The sequence below is a fragment of the Pan troglodytes genome, chromosome 12 (assembly GCF_028858775.2).
Source record: "Pan troglodytes isolate AG18354 chromosome 12, NHGRI_mPanTro3-v2.0_pri, whole genome shotgun sequence".
Taxonomy (NCBI): Eukaryota; Metazoa; Chordata; class Mammalia; order Primates; family Hominidae; genus Pan; species Pan troglodytes.
In genome coordinates this window covers 82382993-82402973 of record NC_072410.2, presented here as the reverse complement: position 1 = coordinate 82402973, position 19981 = coordinate 82382993, and the positions used below count along the sequence as shown (strand labels likewise).

Sequence of the window (19981 nt, the reverse complement as noted above, 5' to 3'; positions counted from 1 at the left end):
ACTTTATATCTCAGATGACGGAGACCCAGAGAATCTTGGTTGTTACTAAAGAGATCACTCACTGCAAATATGAACAAACGTGAACTAAAATAGAGTATTCAGGGTTCTTGATACTGTGTTAAACATACTGATCACTTTAAGATTTGTAACTGGGTAAAATGCGTCTGCAGAGAGGTCCCTCACAGTGTACAATAAGAGATGGTAACCACGATTCCAGTCATAATCTGAAATTGTTGCATAAGCTTAAACTTAAACTTTCAGAATCTCATTTTAATTATGAGTAAAATGAGGATATTGGAATAAATTATTTTTTTCTTTCTTGGGTGATATTCTATTAAAAAAAGGAAGACAAAAGATATATGATTCAATGTAAAACTTGGGCAAAAATTACTTAAAAAGGGAAGCAGAGTAACATATAGTACAGCCTCTAAGAGTTTTTGCTGTGAATACCTCTTTTAAACTCTGTTTAATTATGCATTTTCTCAATCTTATTTGGCCATAGGATAACTCACTTCCACCCCGTCTTTTCTTGCCCATCACCTATAAACATGTCTATGAACATCACCATGAACTTAAAACTCAAGTTGTCAGTAACTCTTTGGGAACTTCTGGATTAATCATCTCTGAAGTCACTTGGAATTCTAACATCCTATTATCACTTGGCTAACATCACAAATTACCCTAAATTTACTTAGCACTTACTATTTGTAAGGCACTGTTCTATTCACTTAAAAGTGTCAACCTATTGAGATCAGGTGACAGTGCTGGAGCTCATAAATGTCAGCCTTGTATGTATTAGGGTCCGTAAGATTAAATATCTGTGCCATACAAAATTGTTCCTGGTAATTATGCAAATGTGGCTACAATTTTTTTAAAGCACAGATTATTATAAATTAAATATAGACATATCATAAGTTCTGTAGTGTAAAGGATAAAGATGTTCATGACAGATTGAGAAAAATAGGAATGGGAAATATAGTTTGAAAATTACATTGGGAAATGTATTTATTTTCAAACTACTGTACTTGTAATTTTGAATCAAAGGCTAACTCTAAACTTCTGCTAATGATTGGATGAGTCTTACAAATACCTTTTTCCATTTTTTATAATAGAATTTTTAAGTGACTATAATGTACAAATCCATTCAATAATCAATTAAAGGTCAAACTACATGCCAGTACCCGCATCAGGTACAGGGATAGAGGTCTCAGAAAGTTCACAGCTTTATGAGCAAGAGAGTGTGTACAATGGCAATATAATGAATCAGCAGTATGGCAGCCAGATGACGGGAGAGATGGTCAAGGAAAGCTTCCAGGGAAAATAAGTGAGGCCATAGAGAAGTCATTTTTTAGAGTAATAAGGAGGTCAGCTGAGGGGATGGCATGAAAAACATATTCCACTAGAACTATTTAAAATATCAAGATGTCAACAGCAAAGTATCTAAGTTAACTCCTTTTTCCTGAGACAATGCAAAGGAGGAGGCTCTGCTGATTTCATGCACTATTTGCCTGGGAGTTTTTTGCATGATTCTTTTAAGGCGTCAAGCACTGGGTCTATGACAATGTAGATGAAGGAACATGCTTTGGAGGGAGAGATTTAGCCTAAACTTTTAAAGGACTTCTATCCAACCCACTCACTGTCCGTATAGACACAAAAAGAAAGGGACAAGAAACCAGATTACCCCAGGTGTGTACTACAAACATACAATAGTGGCTTTGGTTCTGGGAAAGTTCATCTTTGAGTAAGACACCCAGAGTCACTGTTTATTTTAATGTAAACTATTAGAGAGAAAAATGTCTGGGAGAAATGTACTCAAAAAGCATCTGTTGAGAATAACCAGTCCTATGAAGTAATATTTAAATGCTGTGAAAAAAAATTCACAGAGCTTCAGGTCTCCCATTGCCCTTAGTCTTCATCAATCTATTCCTATGTACACAAGTTTAAAATGTTGAGGACAGCCCTCCTAGGAAAGTCTCACTCAGAATTGACATTAGGTCCTGTACCTAGCAGCATCTGAATTCCCAGACTAATCTTAAGAATTCATGGACCTGATACTCAAAACTGAACATTCAGCATGCTAATCACATGAGATCTCAGGGTACATATACTTCCCCACCCAATCTCTCTTCCTCTCACACCCACATTAGGAACATATTGCACAGGTCAGGATGGACAAATTCTAGAGGACTCTGGGAATCATCTTCCGTATTTTGTTTGTCTGTTTGTTTTCAAAAAGTGACAAGAGGTTATAAGCCATGGATTTTCTAATTTTATAACTGGTTAAGTCCAAGCTTGGAATGCCAAGAGTCTTCATTCTCATTTTTCCAGTCCTGTTTACTACTCCAGAGTCAAGAACTCTGTACATGGTGGTTGCTTATGATAGGAGTGAAGGGTAGATGTTTTGACACTCCGTCTCCTGTGGCCACAATCAAAGCATAGCAAGAAATTTCACTAGGGGCCCTGCTGCTCCTCTCACTACACTCCTACCTCATCAATAACAACATCTGTATTTAGTAATAAACATGCTAGGAAAATGTTAAAGTGCTTCATAAATTATATTTCCATTTATTTGCAAAGAAAATTGAAGCGTGATAGGGTAGAAAACATGTTTTATACCACATGTAGGGAAGCAGTCAGAAGATTCATGTGAGCAACAAAGCTCAAGGAGATTGTCAGAACAAAAAAATCATACCATTAAGAACATGAAAGACTCTACCTTTCAGCTCTGAGATGGACAGGGCCACTGATTTATTCCCAGAGTTGTTAATAAATGAATAAAAAAAAGAAAAAGCAAATTTGTGGTAAAGTATCCCTGACTCTAAGCTAATATACTTTGTAATGACCAGAAAATCTGCATTTTGAAAACCCTCTATGCAGCCATAGAAAAGAATAAGTTCATGTCATTTGCAGGGACATGGATGAAGCTGGAAACCATCATTCTCAGCCAACTAACACAGGAACAGAAAACCAAACACTGCATGTTCTCAGTCATAAGTGGGAGTTGAACAATGAGAACACATGGACACAGGGAGGGGAACATCACACACTGGGCCCTGTCGGGCAGTGGAGGGCAAGGGGAGGGAGAGCATTAGGACAAATACCTAATGCACGTGGAGCTTAAAACCTAGATTACAGGTTGATAGGTGCAGCAAACCACCATGGCACATGTATACCTATGAAACAAACCTGCACATTCTGCACATGTATCCCCAGAACTTAAAGTAAAATTAAAATAAATAAACACACTCATCAACATTAACAGTAAAAAAAAAAAAAAAAAAAAAGAAAGAAAGAAAGAAAAAGAAAACCCTCAAGTTTCCTGTGGTCCCCTCACCACACTGCTCAGAACCAGAAAGAGTTTAAGACTTTGAATGGATTCATTTCTTAGAAAGCCTGGCTGTACATCTCTATATTTAGGGTTGATTTCTTTTATTGCACACAGTGAGAAGTTGATGGGAGGAGTAACGAGATGGCTGAGACTCCCCTTTCCTAAGCTTTTCTTGCCTTTGTAGAGTTGTAATGGGCAATTTCTTACCACATAATGAGAAAATGGACTTGAATCCATGCTACTCAAAGCGGACTGGCATCCCTGGGACTTGTTAGAAATATATATGCTAGGGCTCTACCTCACACTTAGTGAAATTAGCATCTCTGGGCACAGGACTCAACATTCAGTGTTGTGACCAGCACTGCTTTATGGCTACAGCAGCATTCCTCCTAGGACCATGCCGCCGTCAGAGTTATTTTGACCCTCTCTGGGAAGACAGCAAGCCTAAGTCAAGGTTTTACTCTATTCCACAAGAGCTTGTTCTCTAATGGAATTTACAAGTCTGGCCTTTCAAGTACAGTCCCAAAAATGGAATGCAAGACACAGGAAGGCAGAGAGGGGAAAAAGTCTGAGTGCCAAACAGAGAAGAATGACCTCTATGGCTAAATTGTTTTGTCTGCATCCTGTCTAAAGGCACCAAAATTTACAGAGAATAAACTAAAGGAAAGGGAAAAAAGTCTTGTAGCTCAATGATCTTTCTAGTTTGGAATAATTTTAAATTGAGCAATAATCTGAGCATATTTTCAGCCAGCATCTGTCTGTGTTCCACTTAGTTTCAGTCTGACTTTTACTCCCCTGGGTAATCAGCCCACACACAAGCAGGTTAGGAATGAAAAAAATAAAATAAACCCTGCTTATTTCATTTTCTGTTTCCCACATCTCCTTTTGTACATACATCAAAGCACAGCATGTGACAGAAATGCTTCCATAGCACCAAGGCAATAGATGGCACTTTGTATAGAAGGTTGGTGTGTCTTCTGTGCCTAGGTTCAAATTTTGGCTTTGCTACGTACTGGCTATTTGAAATGTGGTAACTTACTCTCTGTAGCCTGTCGCCCAGGCTAGAGTGCAGTGGTGCAATCATAGCTCACTGCAGCCCCAAACCACTGGCCTCAAACGATCATTCCAACCTTGGCCTCTCAAAGTGCTAGGATTACAAGGGTGAATCACCATCCTGGGCCCCTTGCTTCTTCTAAACTATCAACCTAACCATGTAAAAGGCAGAATCCCTTTGAGAACCTCATATGCCATGCTTCTTCCCATCACAGGGCCTTTGAATGTACTATCATAGAAGTCAGCAGAGAAAGAAGAGAATCCAGGCTTCAGAGCCAGACAGCTTGAGCTCAATGCCTGGCTTCAGCCTTGCTGTGTATATGACATACAAGTTACTTAGCTATCCTCTCTGACTCTCAGTTCCCATATATGCAAAATAAGCATAATACCCATTTTACAGAGGTGTTGGGAATATTCCATGAGAAAATCCATAATTTACCTTTAGTGGTACTAAGACTTCTAATTGTCTATAACATCTATTGGCTTTAATCGAATGTTATACTAACAATTTTAAAATAAAACTAATGAAATACTTTCGAAATATTGTGTATTAATTTAGTTTGTGACTCTTGAAACAAACTCCAAGCTTTATTGACCAACAAAAGAGATCTTTAGTGATTAATCCTGAATTTAAAGCAAGATTTCTCTGATTTCAAAGTCCATACATTTTCATCTTGAAATCAACCATATAATTAATAACAAAGATAAGGAGATAAAATAAAACAATGGCTTACGGTCTACACATTCTTTTCTGTCTAAGATGGCCCACTTGAAATTATAAGCAATTTAAATTAGAATTTTAAAAGCATATTCTCAGGTTTTAAAAAATCAGCTGTATTTGCTCCAGTGCTTCTTTATTTACTGAAGGACGGAGGTCAGTAATTTGGGAGTCATAGAGAAGCTGAAGTGTGTTTCCTTCTTAATTTTTACATGGGCTGAAATGTTTTCAAGGGCTGGAAGATGGCGTGGTGACAGGAAGACAACGTGGCGTGCAGAGAGAAGGTTGAACTGCACATGAAGAAAATCTGAGTTCAAACTGCAGTTCCCACCAGCTGGAATCCACAGGGCAAGTCATTTAATTGCTCTGAAGACATAACCGCCTCCTCTCAAAATGAGGGGTTGGCTTAGCTGACTGCATAGGCTCCTTCCAGCTTTATATTTTGCTGGTCTTGAGAATTGTTAGGGAAGATCACAGTGACTCCAAAAAGAGAAGATCAGATCTCCTATCCCATCAAAGAACCTATCTATCGTTTGAGACATTTTAAATGCCAAACCCATACATCTAATAAAAAAGCTTTTTTTCTGAACTCTGGTTTTTAAAATGTATAACCTCAAGAAAAAGATAAATCTGCGCAGGAAACATATGACACAAATATAATGCATTTTATCAGCATATGTTCCATCCTTAGTGGTCACTTTTATTAGAGATTTAGGCTGAGCCAGGGTTGGCTGTGTTCTCAGAAGTATGGGGATGGGTCTTGCAGAACCTCTGCACTCTGGGGTCTCAGGGCAGCTAGTGCTGAAACGTGACCAGAAAGAGTGAGGACATGAAGAGTGCCATGTCTTGCCCTTAATGACTCTTGGTGGTTTCACCAGAAAGACAGAGGGAAGCGGTATTCAGTCTGGAGGAAAGAAGTGGGTCAGTCTCCCCACAGTCGTAACACATGCATCACAGTCCTCTTATGCTTTCATCTGTCAGGAATGGGCCTTCATGTTGTTGTTACACTTTGACCTAATGAAGAGAAAAATGACTCAGAATAAATGAATCTTCCCACTAAGAAATGATTTCTTAATTTCGTGGTGCCGTGGGCTTTTTTGAGAATCTGAGGAATGTGGCTCTTCTTCTCCCACAAAATACACATAAGCACAAAATTGTGCACACAGCTTCACGGGCTTCCTAGACTCCTTCATGCCCATTCTCATTCTTCAGGGGCTAACAGGGTAAGAATCCTTCATCTAAATGAAGGAAAATTAAGAGTTTATGAAAACAGACACAATTTGAGCACATCACAAATGTGGTATAAGCCTGTTTTTCCATCAAATATGTCAAGTCTGAAAAAAACCGAAGCCATGTCTTAATCAAATTTGTAGTCTCATCAGCATGGTGCCCTGCTCATTGGTTACAGTCAACACTTTGAATCATGGTCACTGAGGAAAGACAGAGTGGGCAGGAAGAGAAAGAGGCAAGGAAAAGGAATGATTTAAGGATTTCTGTGGAAAATGTTATTTCAAAAAAATACTTCTGAGGTTAAAGGGAAGCAGAATAAAAGACTTTCTACTCACCAGTGAAGTCAGAGAGACACAAATATGAATCCTGCTCCTTCCTCATAGCAGCTAATTGACCTTGGGTAACTTCCTCTCTGCACCTCAGCTGTTTTCTCTGTGAAATGGGGTTAATGAGAGTATCTACCTCACAGGGTTATTGTGAGGCTTGAAGGAGCTAATAGCTGAAAAGCATTTAGCACAGTGCCTGGCATGTAAGAAGTGTTCAGTAAGTGAGGTATTTATCAAGAATCAAAGCTATGGCCTACTTAAGATGGTACTATCTGAAAAGTGCCAGCCTTAAAAAGGATTTGAAAACTAAACCAATTTAGAAAAAATATCATCGTTTTAATATTAGAATTATACATAATTCTGAAAAACTTAAGATTAATTCACAAATCAAAAAAGCTTGAAGAAAGACAAAAAAAGAAATATGGTATTTATCCATAAATATAACATTGTTTCTATTTCCCTAAGAGGGGAACATAAGCAGAAATATTAATATTAAAATGGAGCTCCAAATTAATGGAAAGTATTCATTTCCAGAGATCACTAAAAATCAGAGATTAGAATTTCTGAGCTTTGCTCTAGACTATGCATTTTCCTAAACTCACAGCTTAGCCACCCTTTTATTAATTTTTTGTTGTTTTCCTTACTTGGATGTTTGTGTTTATGTGTTGCATGTCATATTTATATGATGTTTTAAAATCCATTTGTTCTAAACAACTCAGAATTCTCTTAAAACTATCAACGATGCCATTTATCAGCTGGGTATGGTGGCTCATGCCTACAATCCCAGCACTTTGGGAGGTTGAGTGGGAAGGATAGCTTGAGCCCAGGAGTTCAAGACCAACCTGGGCAGCAAATGGAGACTCTGTCTCTACAAAAATTTAAATATTAGCTGACTGTGTTGGTGTAGGCCTGTAGTCCCAGCTACTCAGGAGGCTGAGGTGGGAGGATCACTTGAGCACAGAAGGTTGACGCTGAAATGAACTGCGATCGTGCCACTGCGGTCCAGCCTGGGTGACAGAGTTAAACTCTGTCCCCCTAAAAAAATGTCATTTATCAAATGGCATTTATCAAATTACAAATAATTTTTTGTGCATTTAAAATAGCCCCAAGCAAGCATTACTTCTCATGCACCCAGACAAGCAAAAAAAAAAAAAAAAGGCATTTCCATGTATGGCTGAATTATTACTCTATGTGTAAATTTGTCTTAACATTAACCTTATATAAGTATATCTTTTATTGTAAAAGCTAAAAGATGTTATAAATTATAAAAGCACAAAAACTGCCTGGCACGTCACTAATCTATGGAGTATAAGCTGCCATTTTTTGAGTGCCTAGAATGAGCCAGAATGTGTAGTAGGCACTCTATATAAATTATCTATAATTCTCAAAATAATCATGTAAAGAAAATATTATTAATATTGCCATTTCATAGATAAGAAAATTGGGGCTTTAAGAGGTTATGTGACTTGTCAAAGGGCATGAGGCTAGTATATGGCAGAGCTGAGAAATGACGGCAGCTCTGTCTAAACTTCACATTCTCATCCTTATCACATTGCCTATAATGCAATATTAAATTATTATTCTAAGTAATATCTAATAAACTTTAGACAATCTCAGGTAAAGCATTATAAGTGGATTTTATCTGGGAATGGGATCACCCATCATACTTTGTATCATATTTTATAACATTTGTATGTCAGTTATTTATATTAAGAACCATATCTTACCTAAGGCAGAGACTGAGTGTGAATTTTATTTCTGTACAGAGTAGACATCTAAACTCTCACTGAATAAATGAACAAATACTACAGATTTGAAACACGCCGTGGATGATACATGATTCCTGACACCTCACCTCTTCCACTCCTCACCTAGTTTCCCATCTCCCTGGTTAAGAGTGAGTTCAAGGGATGGAGAATGTGGAGACAGTGTTTGCAGTGAGAAATCCTGAAAAAGGGAGACCATACCAATCACTAGGGGTTCATCATACTACTACTTTTTCCACAGAGACTTCCTTGTCTGCCCCTCTTGTGATGCCTCCAGTATTCTAATCTCCAAATCTAACATCTGTCCTTATCAATGTACTAGAGTCAAGTAGATTGGCATACTGAATGTTGCATCCAAAAAAAAAAAAAAAAAAAAGCTGGAAAACTCATATTCTAGTTCAGTTTCCAACCAAGACAGACCAAGAACTCACAAACAACTTTTGGCATGCACTAAAATCTGCCCCTTTCTAAATAAATTGAAGAAAGGCAGTGATAGGGGAAAGAGCTTTGACAAAGACAGTAAAGAGCTCTATGTATTACAGACAATAGCTTGCCTAAGTATTTGAGGTTGTAGAGATGGTAGGAATGAAAGATTCAAACCAACAAATTGAAGGGACTCCCCATGACCTAGACTAATAAGCAGTACTGATCCTAAGGTGATGTATGACAATTTCAAATTAAATGGTTTTCTGAGCAGACCACTCCTATATTATTTAAAACAGGGTATATGTGCATTCATAAAGAATCCAAATCTTATTCAAAAGAAGCAAAAAGCTAAAATAAGGAAACATGAAAAGGTTTTTAAAACCAATGGACGCTGCTTAACTCAATCTAGAGAATAATTATGCCTAGAAATTGTAACAAGCTATTTCCTATGGAAATAAATAGATTAATGCTTCGTATTTATCCAGTTTTCTTTTTTTAAAATTCATTCACAGGAGTTCATAGAGAAGGAACTTGCAGTTGTATTGCAATTTTGAGCCAGTGTGTCATGTGAACAATTCAATTTAGGAATATACTCATTTAGGGAATTAAAAAAGCAGAAGTTAAATTTAACCCAGAAAATTAAGAACATTATCTCTGAAATAACATTTTCCAAAGCTAAAAATATGCCATTATGTTTATTGAGAAGTGTTTGATTTCAACCAATGTCTCAAATGGTTACCTTATGCTTCCCGTGTTATTCATTTTATTGGGAAATGGATGTTCTATTCATTGTCCAAAGGCTTGTTGAGTTCTCTTTCTATAATCCTCAGGAATTCAAAGAAGCCTGTGAGTCATCAAAACTCATTTCCAAAGCTGAGTGTGAAATTTAATTTCCTAGAGATTAGGAAAAATATAGCACATATCTTTGGTCTGTAAAACTCTGGATGTAATTTTGGCTATAGGCAAAGAGTGGCTTAAGTGACCTTTGAAGAGGATTTCTATGTGTACTTAGGATTTAGCCTCCAAGATTCGGCCTACTCAGCCTCTTTTGAAAAGTATTACTGAGGCAGTCACATTTTAGTCAGTAAAATGATTTTTTTCCGAACAAGTTGACTGCTTTCAGAAGTAGGACGTTGCTTTAAATTAACACCAGGATTCTACGTTACTAAGGAGAGGCCTCGATATGTCTGTTGCATCCAGGTGGGCTACTCCCTGTTCTCCAGTCACGTCTGTATCCAGTAAGAGCTTTCCAACTCTTTGTGGCTTATCTAATACATCTACGAGAAACCAGGGAGGGTTTTGAAAGCTGGCAGGGCATAACGCTCATTTACGGAAGGTCCACACCCCAGCCTTATTTTTAAGGCCTTATCTTTGATTTCCTGAAGGGGTGGAGCTCTCACAGCCTTGCTTTTGTGTTCAACTTCCGACTTACTCCTTGTGCACCTATAACTTTCTATTGTCAACTGAAATTACTTGGGAATCAAAGGGGTAAATTGTTTTCAGCACTGGATAAAGAAATTTTTGAGAATGAGAACATTTTCTGGAAGCATTCTCCTGCCTGCTCAAATTTTGTTCCTCAAATATGTGCTTGCTGTCATAACTATGTCTCTGAGCCTCCTTAGGAGCCAACTCTTGACAGCTAAAGAAAAAAATGGAGCAAAGAGAGCAATCTTCCTACAGCCCTTGCTGCTGGGGGCCCCACCCTTCTCCATCGTTCAACTTGAAAAACTTGGCCTCATCTGTGACCCTCTCCTGTTCTCCGCAGGCTCTCCAAGGCCTGTAGACTTTTCATTATGGAAAATGGCTCTGACCCATTATTAAGCAATTTCCACCTTAACCTCCCTCCTCTCATGCCTCATTACAACATCGCTAACATCAAGTCCAACATTCTAATATTACAAGTGGAAAAAAAAAATGATCTGAGACTGTGAACTGTGAGAACTGTCGACTGTGGTAAATTTTAAGCATGTTATAATTCTAGGCCTGAAAACTAAGAGATAACAAAAGAAATGTAATCCACAGATGCCCCCTTCTTTATGCTGCCTACATGCCTTTGTACTCTTTCTCCCAAAGTCATCTTCTGCATATCCTTTTAGAAACTTGTGTCCCATTTTCATTTTCCCAATCCATCCATGATGGCGGTGAAGGGCTCCACCATCCTGCTACCTGCACACCCTTAAGTAGAGGTAAACCTCTTAAGGAGAGGGAGGCACCAGATTAGAATCTACTTCCTCACTGCCCGGTCTGTCTTCCTTGGAAGAGGAAAAGGGAAGTAGATATTGAATAAGCGTACCATTTTACCTACAAGGCACACAATAAGTGGTTGATCAAATCAACACAATGCCAGGTTGAACATTATACACAAGTCATTTTATTCTTGTGCAGATGTTTTTATAGGAAAGAGCCCCAGAAATGGGGTTGCAAGTCAAATAATAAATCCACATGTAATTAGGTTAAATATTTTCAGATCTCCCTCCATATGCGCTATACCACTTTGCACTCTCCCTAGAAATGTATGAGTGCCTTTGTTTTCTCCCAACTTTGCAATGAAGTATGATTTTAAGCTGCTGGATTGTTTTAATCTCATGAAAGAGAAATTGTTTCTTAGTGTGATTTGAATTTGCGTTATTATAACTGAGGTGATCATATGTTTAAGGGCCATCTGTATTCTCCCTTAAATTTCTGCATTTGGCAGAAGGCATTTTGTAATCCAAAGAGCTATTTCTTTACCTTCAAGTCACACTCTGCGCACAGCCCACCCATCTGCTGACCTACGTAAGAGGTCAATGCTGCTTACACGTGTTTTGGGACTAAATGGGGGTGGTTGTGGCATTTGTGTCAGTGGAGCAAAGGACCTAGAAGGCATCATAATTCACACAGTCAGTCTTTAGTTAATGGCTTGGCAGAAGCTGAATGAAGTGTGTGAAGGTGACTCTACAGAGCACAGCAGTAAGGAGGGGTTGCTTCTTCTCTAAGTTTACATCTCATGCTATTTTGGGATATTGCCTGGATGACTTGTCTTCTCCTCTAACATATAATATTCAGAGTGTTTTAAGTTGTATAAATCTTAAGAAAAGAAAAAGGGAGAAAAGAAAGGGAAACGCTAGGAAAAAGTTCTCGCATTTGACAATGTGATTTATAGAACTATTTCTAGGCACATCTTATTACATCAAAGTGGCAGTGTTTATTTTTTTACAAATGTGTAATAATAAGGATCTTGATAATGCACCCCTCCCTTTCAGATTACCTCTAGAAATATCCCTGGAAAACTTTAAGATGAGGCAATTGTGGCATAAAGAACAGGCATAGAGAAATGCTTTTTGAAGAGTGTTTGACATAAAATTTCTATTAACTGTTAATAAGCACTTTAAAAATTGTTCTGTTCTCAAATACGTATGCGAAATGCTGGATGAAATAAAGATAAGCAAGCTCTTGTATTGCAAGAACTAAAAAAGCCTTTACTATGGGGAGGAGTTAAAGTAATCAGTGTCCCCCACTATAATTTGGCTGCAGAAACCCCTTCTCCCCCAAAAGCAATCAAGAGTCTGATACTGTGATAATGCTGGAAAATGCTGATGCAGAGGGAAAAACAGCTAACAAGGTGATTCCGATGATTTTTTGATTCTGACAACAACATGCATGATATTCTCAGTCACAAAGCCTCTCAGTGCTCAGGTCACTCATCTGTAAAGTGGGGTACTCTAAAAGGTCACTTTCCATTTTTACTTTGACCTATAAGGAGGGATGCCCTGCAGAAGACAGGTCTTCCTGTTAGCTCAGCCAGTGGCTTTCTTGGTCCATTTCAAGGGCACTGTTGGAGGGGTGGGAGAGACAGCACTTCTATCATGCCAAGCTAAATATCCTGAGAAAGATCAGGGGTTTTCTCTTATAAAATATAATAGAGACCTTGACATGAATCCTCATTCTGTCTACAGATGTTGAGCCCACACTCTTACTGATTACCACACACTGACCCATCTAGGGAGTGGTTTACCCTGAGGCCAGGTCACTAAGCCAGTCAAAATCCAGCTCGCTTTAATTTGTAGTCCATGCACGTAACAAACACTGGTCCACTGCTCCAGGTCATCATTCGAATGTCAGTATAAACTCACCAGTGGTCCCAAGAGTTCTGTTTCTTTGGCATTTGCTTTCTCTGGTATTATGTGCCATTTTACAACAACAGAAATCCTGATCTGTCAATGTCACTCAATTATTAACATTTCCTGGGGTGTTCTACAAACCCCATTAAGTGGGATTTGCTGGAAAGGTTGATGCTCTGCTTTGCCCCTTGGCCCCTTCAGGCACAAACATGGATTGAACCTACGACATGCCAAGCACCTAACGAGAGCTAGAGGTAGAGTCACTGATGGTTACGCACATGCTGTTCTTTCTGAATGCTCTGCCACACTCTCCACAAAATGGAGCTGAGATGCCTCTTCCTCCAGGAAGCCTTACTGAGCTTCACCTCCTCTCAGTCTGGATTATGTGTCCTACCCACCCCCAGTTAAACAGTTCCTTCCACAGATATCAAACATTACCCTTATATTCCTACATGCCTGCCTCCCTCCTTGAGGGTATCTCTGCTCCTTAAGTGTGAAGACTAATTCCTTAATCTTCATTTCCTCAGCATCAATTGTAGTGACTGCCACATAGGAAGTACTCAGATTTATGACTGATTGACTGACTGAATCAAGGTATGAAAAACCAATTCCTGCTCTCAAAGACCACAGAGAATCTAGTTCAACTTTTCTACATGACTTTAAAACAATTTATAATGCATTTATGATGCTTTAAATAAAAATCGCATGAATACTTCCAAATATTTTTGAATTATAAATACATTTTCAAATTTGCCTTTCATTAGAAGATACCAAGAAAAAAAAAAAACTGCCTTTCAAAGATATTGGATAATGTTAAAATGTTGGTTTCAAAATCACTTATGGTCCAAGATACCAAGAAAAAAAAAAACTGCCTGTCAAATGTATTGGATAATGTTAAGATGTTGGTTTACAAAATCACTTATGGCCCCATGCAGAGAAGGGTCCAGATGTAAGAAAGACTAAAACACAGCTAAGAGAGACAAGCACTTATGTCTACTTAAATCGGCCTGCTTTTTCAGGCTGTCAACTCTCCCAACTCTGCAGCTTCCACATGCCTTGTTAATGTGAGGAGAAACCAATGTGAGACAATAGCAGTCATATTTCCAGTTTAATTACAGAAATGCAAACCTTACATCTCCTTAAGCCTCAATTATAAAAAAAAATGACAAGGCACATGCCATGTTTTCTCTGCTTCTTGTCACCAACCATCTTGCCCTATTATAAACAAGAACACTCCATGAGTATTCAGAGTATAATTATAATAAACTGCTCTCAGTCTGCCAGTTACATCTGCAGAACACAGCAAGAAGAACTTTTACGAATGTAGATATAGTAGGGTAGGAGGCACATGAAAGAGAGTTCCAGCTTCGTCAGAGCAAATAACCTGCAGAGTGTATTTTGATAATAGTCACATACCATGGAAAAAACATTCAAAAATATATTTATTTTTCCTTAAAGAATGTAAACAGGTCAGCTGGCTCGTACCTCTAATCTCAGCACTTTGGGAGGCCGAAGCAGGAGGATCCCTTGAGCCCAGGAGTTTGAGACCAGACTGGGCAACATAGTGAGACCCTGTCTCTACAAAACATTTTTTTTTTTTAATTAGCCAAATGTGGTGGTGGGTGCCTGCAGTCCCGACTACTTAGGAGGCAGAGGTGGGAGGATTGCTTGAGCCCAGGAGGTCAAGGCTGCAGTGTGCTATGATCATGCCACTGCATGCCGGCCTGGGCAACAGAGCCAGACCCTGTCTTTTAAAAAAAAAAAAAAAAACACAAGATGTAAACAGTAATATTTCTGTGCTCAGTGTAGAAGTAATCTTCTCACAGAAATACCTAATGTAGATGACAGGTTGATAGGAGCAGTAAACCACTATGGCGTGTGTAACAAACCTGCACGTTCTGCACATGTATCTGAGAACTTAAAGTATAATTTTAAAAAAAGGAACCTCCTCTCATTAATAACCAGCATATAGAATGCTGAGCTACATCACTGGATGCTAATCAAATGGATTAAAAGCCATAGCTTATACGACATTCCTTTAGTGCACATCACCCTCTTTAAGGAGAGTACAGTTGATGGCTTCTCTCTCCCCCTTTTCATCTTTCCTGTTTCCTAACTTTAGGGAGACGTAAGCTGCTAGGAAGACAGATCATTGTTTTTGAGTTGCATGGTTCCTCTGTGCTGCCAGATATTTTATCCTGATGTGTTTGTATAAAAAGGGATAAAGGGAAATCCATCACAAAATTATTGTTGCTCAGTGAATGCCAAACAATACATGCAACTGAAGAAAAAAAAAAAAAAAAAAAAGGTGGCGGTGCTGGTGGTGACCTAGCCCTCATTCCTGTTATGAATGGGAAACTGAAGAAAGGCTAAGAAAAGCATTTATCCATCCACTCATCCACCCATTCATTCATTATTCATTCAAGAAAAAAATTCAGTAGCTATTTAAGGTTTTTAGATAATTTCTCAAATGCATATAATTTTTAAAATTAAAATCTGGGCAGATTAAGACAAAAAAAAAAGACCCACCACATTGTGCCCTATATTTAAATATGTTCTAAAAAATGTCGTTGTAGAAACATCTGCAGCCCACATAGACATTTTCATAGACATCTTGACAGCAAAAGAACAGTACTATCGTTTCAGGTACTTAGGAACATAAAAGGCAGTGAATATATCAGAAATCTCTCAAATTTTGTTTTTTAGTTCATTGAAGCATCAAGGAAAGAATAAGGGATTTGGAGTAACAACATCTTAATTTTAAAACCTAATCCAGTCTAATCCTATTTATTCTCTTTATTTTGTGGAGCTGAACTGAGGATCAATTAAATTAATGCATGCATAACCATTTGGTTCTTGCATGTAGTCATTCACCCATTCAATTGATTGATTCATTAATTCACTCATTCAACAATCTGTACAATGGCCTAGGTACAGTCCGAGGAGCTGCTAGGATTCTAAGTTTGAGAAGAAACAGGCAAGACTCCTACTCTCATAAGGTTTTTTGTCTATTAAACAGCCAGGGGCTGATAAACAACAACACTAATGAATTTACAATGACACATTGAAGCGTGCACTCTGAAGGAGGGATATGCTTCTACAAGACTGAAGGCAAAGAACCACACAAAAACAGGGATGTAGGAAGGACTTTACTGAGCAGCAGACGCTTTGTACCTGAGAGGAAAACGAGAGCTTACTGGGAGAAGGTGTGGGGGTGGATGGGGGTGGAACGGCTTGTGCAAAAACCTCAGAACAGGAGACAACCCGGTGATTGGAGGAATGGAAAGAAGGTCAACATACAAAGCTGGGCAGAGAAGAAGTGAAAGTGAAGCTGAAGGTGGGGAAGGGGTGTCTAGCACATATGCAGCTATTGAGCACTTGAAATGGGGCTAGTTCAAAATATATGGGCTGTAAATGTAAAATACACACTTTATTTTGAAGACTGTGAAAAAATGAAACTCTCTCAATTTCATACATTGATTACATATTGAAATGACATTTTGGACATTTTGGGTTTGATAAAATACATTATTAAAATTAATTTCACCTATTTATTTTTACTTTTTTAAGACGACTCCTAGAAAATGTAAAGGTACATACATGACTCATATTTTTCTTGGACAGTGCTGGTAGTAAGTATATGCAGAGCCTTTTAAGTCTGAAAAAGGGTTTTTGTCCTTAGCGCAATGAGAAGCATTGGGAGGCTTTACGAAGAGAGACAACGGGATCTTTGCAGCTTCTGGGTAGAAAAGAGATCAAAAGCCACCTGGAGGCAATGGAGAAAAATGATCTGTGTACTGTATTATAACAGTTTGGTTTAGGGTCAAGAAGTGGAGATAAGAGGAGTGGAAGGATTTGAGAGATATTTAGGAAGAAACACATCAACAGGCTCTAGTAATGAATTGAGTATGTTACTGAGAAACCCCAAAGGGCAGAAATCATGTTGGGAAAACAAAGATACAGAGTATATGGAAATACACAATTTAAGTCCTATAATAGAGGCATGGATTCAGTGCAGTAGGGGTACAAAGTGAGAAGCAAGCGTGTGCTTTACATAGGATAAAATATTGCTGCTGCAGCTTTTCAGGTAGGCTTCATTAAAAATCAACATGTCATCAAAAATATGCATTCTGATTTTAAATATCTTTTACCCAGAGTTTAACTTAAAAAAAAAAAAGATACATAATGAGTAACGACTGTGCAAGAGTCTGTGGTAGGGCTGCTCTTGAAATGGAAAAGAAAGAGAATGTTTCTTTAGTGCCCACTAGCATGTGCCAGAAGTTTTATGTGTTTCATTTATTTAATCATCCCAAAAACCTTACAAGGTCATGTTACTATCCCCATTTTAGAGGTAAGTAAAATGAGGCTCAAAATTGATTGAAGTTCCATGAAGACAGAAACCATTTTTATTTTGCCCCTCCACTCTATTCCTAATGCCCAGCACACTGTCCAGCATATGCTAGGCACTCCGTAAATAAAGGTTAAAACAGCTCCCAAGAGGTAGAGCCAAGTGCCAACCTTGCTTATCTAAATTTGGGATCATCATGCTACCATTTGTTTTTTAATATATTGGATAGCAAGTACATTTAAGTTAAAGCTTTTTAAAAATAGAATTAGGCATAGTTTATATATTTATATGTGGTTAGGCTAACAGGTATTTATATAAGAGCCCTTTATCTGTGACAGGTGGTTATCCTCTACCTTATTGAATAACAAGAACAGTTAACACTTCCTGAGAATGTACTGTGTGCCAGCCTGTTCTAAGCACTTTGCTTGTATTATTTATGCCTCATTCTCAGCAACCCTACAGGATAGATACTATGATTTCTCTCACTTTAGACACTGGGAAACTAAGGTACACAGAGCTGAGGCATACAGAGGTTGAGTCACTTGCCCAAGGTCACATAGCTGTAAAGGCAACAAACCCAAGGAACCTAATTTTAGAATCTGCATCACACTCTCAACCACTATGAGACAGAGCCCACTACTCCATGAGACTCTAGTTCTTACAAAGATCTCCCTAGCATTAGGGCAAGGTCTGCCCTCTTGCCATTGGTCCAGCACCCTCTCCTGGGGCCACACAGTGTTGTGGTTTATCAGGGCACCTCCTTGTAAATCTAGAAAATCATTCAAGGATAAATTGTGAGTCAGACATTTGGAGAGTCAGAATAAAATGAGCACAAAAAGAGCCTGTAGATCTCGTGTGGATCTTATTCCATGAAAAGAGCAAATTTACCCTGAGTCTTTAAATGTCCACTAGCAGGAAGCTATCATTTGTCTATGATGACATCAGATAGAGTAGAGAAAAGAGGTGAAGAAAGGGACTTAGTAAGTTGAAGATTTCCCAACAGCAGAAACCATGGCAGTCGGGTGTTAACAGTGAATTCAAGAGACCCTTGTTCATGAATGGAGTTTAATGGCTAAGATACTCTCTAAGCACACTAGGCAATCAGTGCTTGCTAGGAGTTCACATAATGAACAGGATGGTTAAAACCAGACATCCAGGCATTTGATGTGTGCCGGTTACTTCAAGTGTCAAATTACTTAAAAGTTTTCAATTGTGATATGTAGGAGGGCTTACTGCTATGATTTGGAAGATCAGTTGGGCACATGTGGGTCTATATATGAACACTTCACTTCTTCCAATACGTTAAAATTGTTATGCACATTAGTAGAGCTCCTGAAGGAACCTTTTTTTTTTTTTTTTTGGAATAGTCTTAATATTATTGTAAACACTTGAGAACATGTTCAGTATCTGGCCATTTCATACAAAGGAACCTCATCTGGTGCCCCATCAAGACAATCTGAAGTGCAATCAAGAACTCATTATGAGGTGGTCTAATCTGTAGGGTACCTCACTGCCTATAAACTAAGAGCAGCACGATGCTTCTCTACTGAATGATGTCATCTGCAGTCACTGGGAACACACGGAGGTAGACCAAATGCCCTATGTGGTAAGTGGCCACACGTATCGGGTAGGAAGGATTGCCTCTGCCCAAATTCTAATATAAATGAGAAATAAATTCATTTACAAGAGAATATTATGCACTGAAATGCATAATTTTTCAATAATAATTATGCTAGATAGTCAGATGTTTATATCTTTTCTTTCCTTTTTTTTTTTGGAGACAGAGTCTTGCTCTGTTTCCCAGGCTGGAGTGCAGTGGCACAATCTGCCTGCAACCTCTGTCTCCGGGTTCAAGTGATTCTCCTGACTCAACCTCCTGAGTAGCTGGGATTACAGGCATGCACCACCATGCCCTGCAAATCATTGTATTTTTAGTAGAGATGGGGTTTCACCATGTTGGCCAGGCTGGTCTCGAACTCCTGGACTCAAGTAATCCACTTGCCTCAGCCTCCCATAGTGCTGGGATTACAGTAATGAGCCACTGCGCCTGGCCTACATCTTCTTATAATGACTAAGTTTGGAAGTAAGAGAAAAAATTGAAAGCCATTCTGTCTAATAGGTACTGGAAAATGGAAAAAGAAAAAAAGAAAAAAAAACTTAGAAAGATAGATTCCAGGGAAACAAAACCAGTGTTAGCATAAATAATGACAGCCCAGATTTATTTGTACTTAAAAAGGTATACAGGTAAATAATCTCAATTTAAAGTAGGAATAACACTTGCAAGACAAATTACCAACTATCAAAATAAAGAAAGGAAGAAAGAATGCATCATTGTGCTACAATTTTTTAATATATAGGGTAGCAAATTCAAAATATTTTAAAATGCTACACCACTTACCATTTAATCATTAATAATACACTATGTTAATAAAAATGATATATCTTCATGTGACAATTACAGTTGCAAATCAATACAGAGGTGTTGTCTTGGTGACTCAAATATCACAAAATGTTGTTGCCTTGGGTGGGTATAATATTCCAAAATTGGGAATAAATTTTGGTAAGTTTATAAACCAAATAAAGTATAATCTGTCCTCAATTTACATCATAGTTGCATCCCTCAAACATTTAGTACAAATTAAAACATTGTAAAAACTACATCTTTTTGTACAAGTTAAATTCTGTG

The 19981-nt window shown here is 38.2% G+C and overlaps 1 protein-coding gene and 1 pseudogene across 22 annotated transcripts in view; both read right to left on the bottom strand.

Moving 5' to 3' along the window:
* SLC8A1 (solute carrier family 8 member A1) overlaps positions 1 to 19981 on the bottom strand; it is a 414873-nt gene that overhangs the window by 245471 nt on the left and 149421 nt on the right. The window lies entirely within an intron of this gene.
* LOC129143111 (peptidyl-prolyl cis-trans isomerase NIMA-interacting 4-like) overlaps positions 9333 to 19981 on the bottom strand; it is a 69449-nt pseudogene continuing 58800 nt past the window's right edge.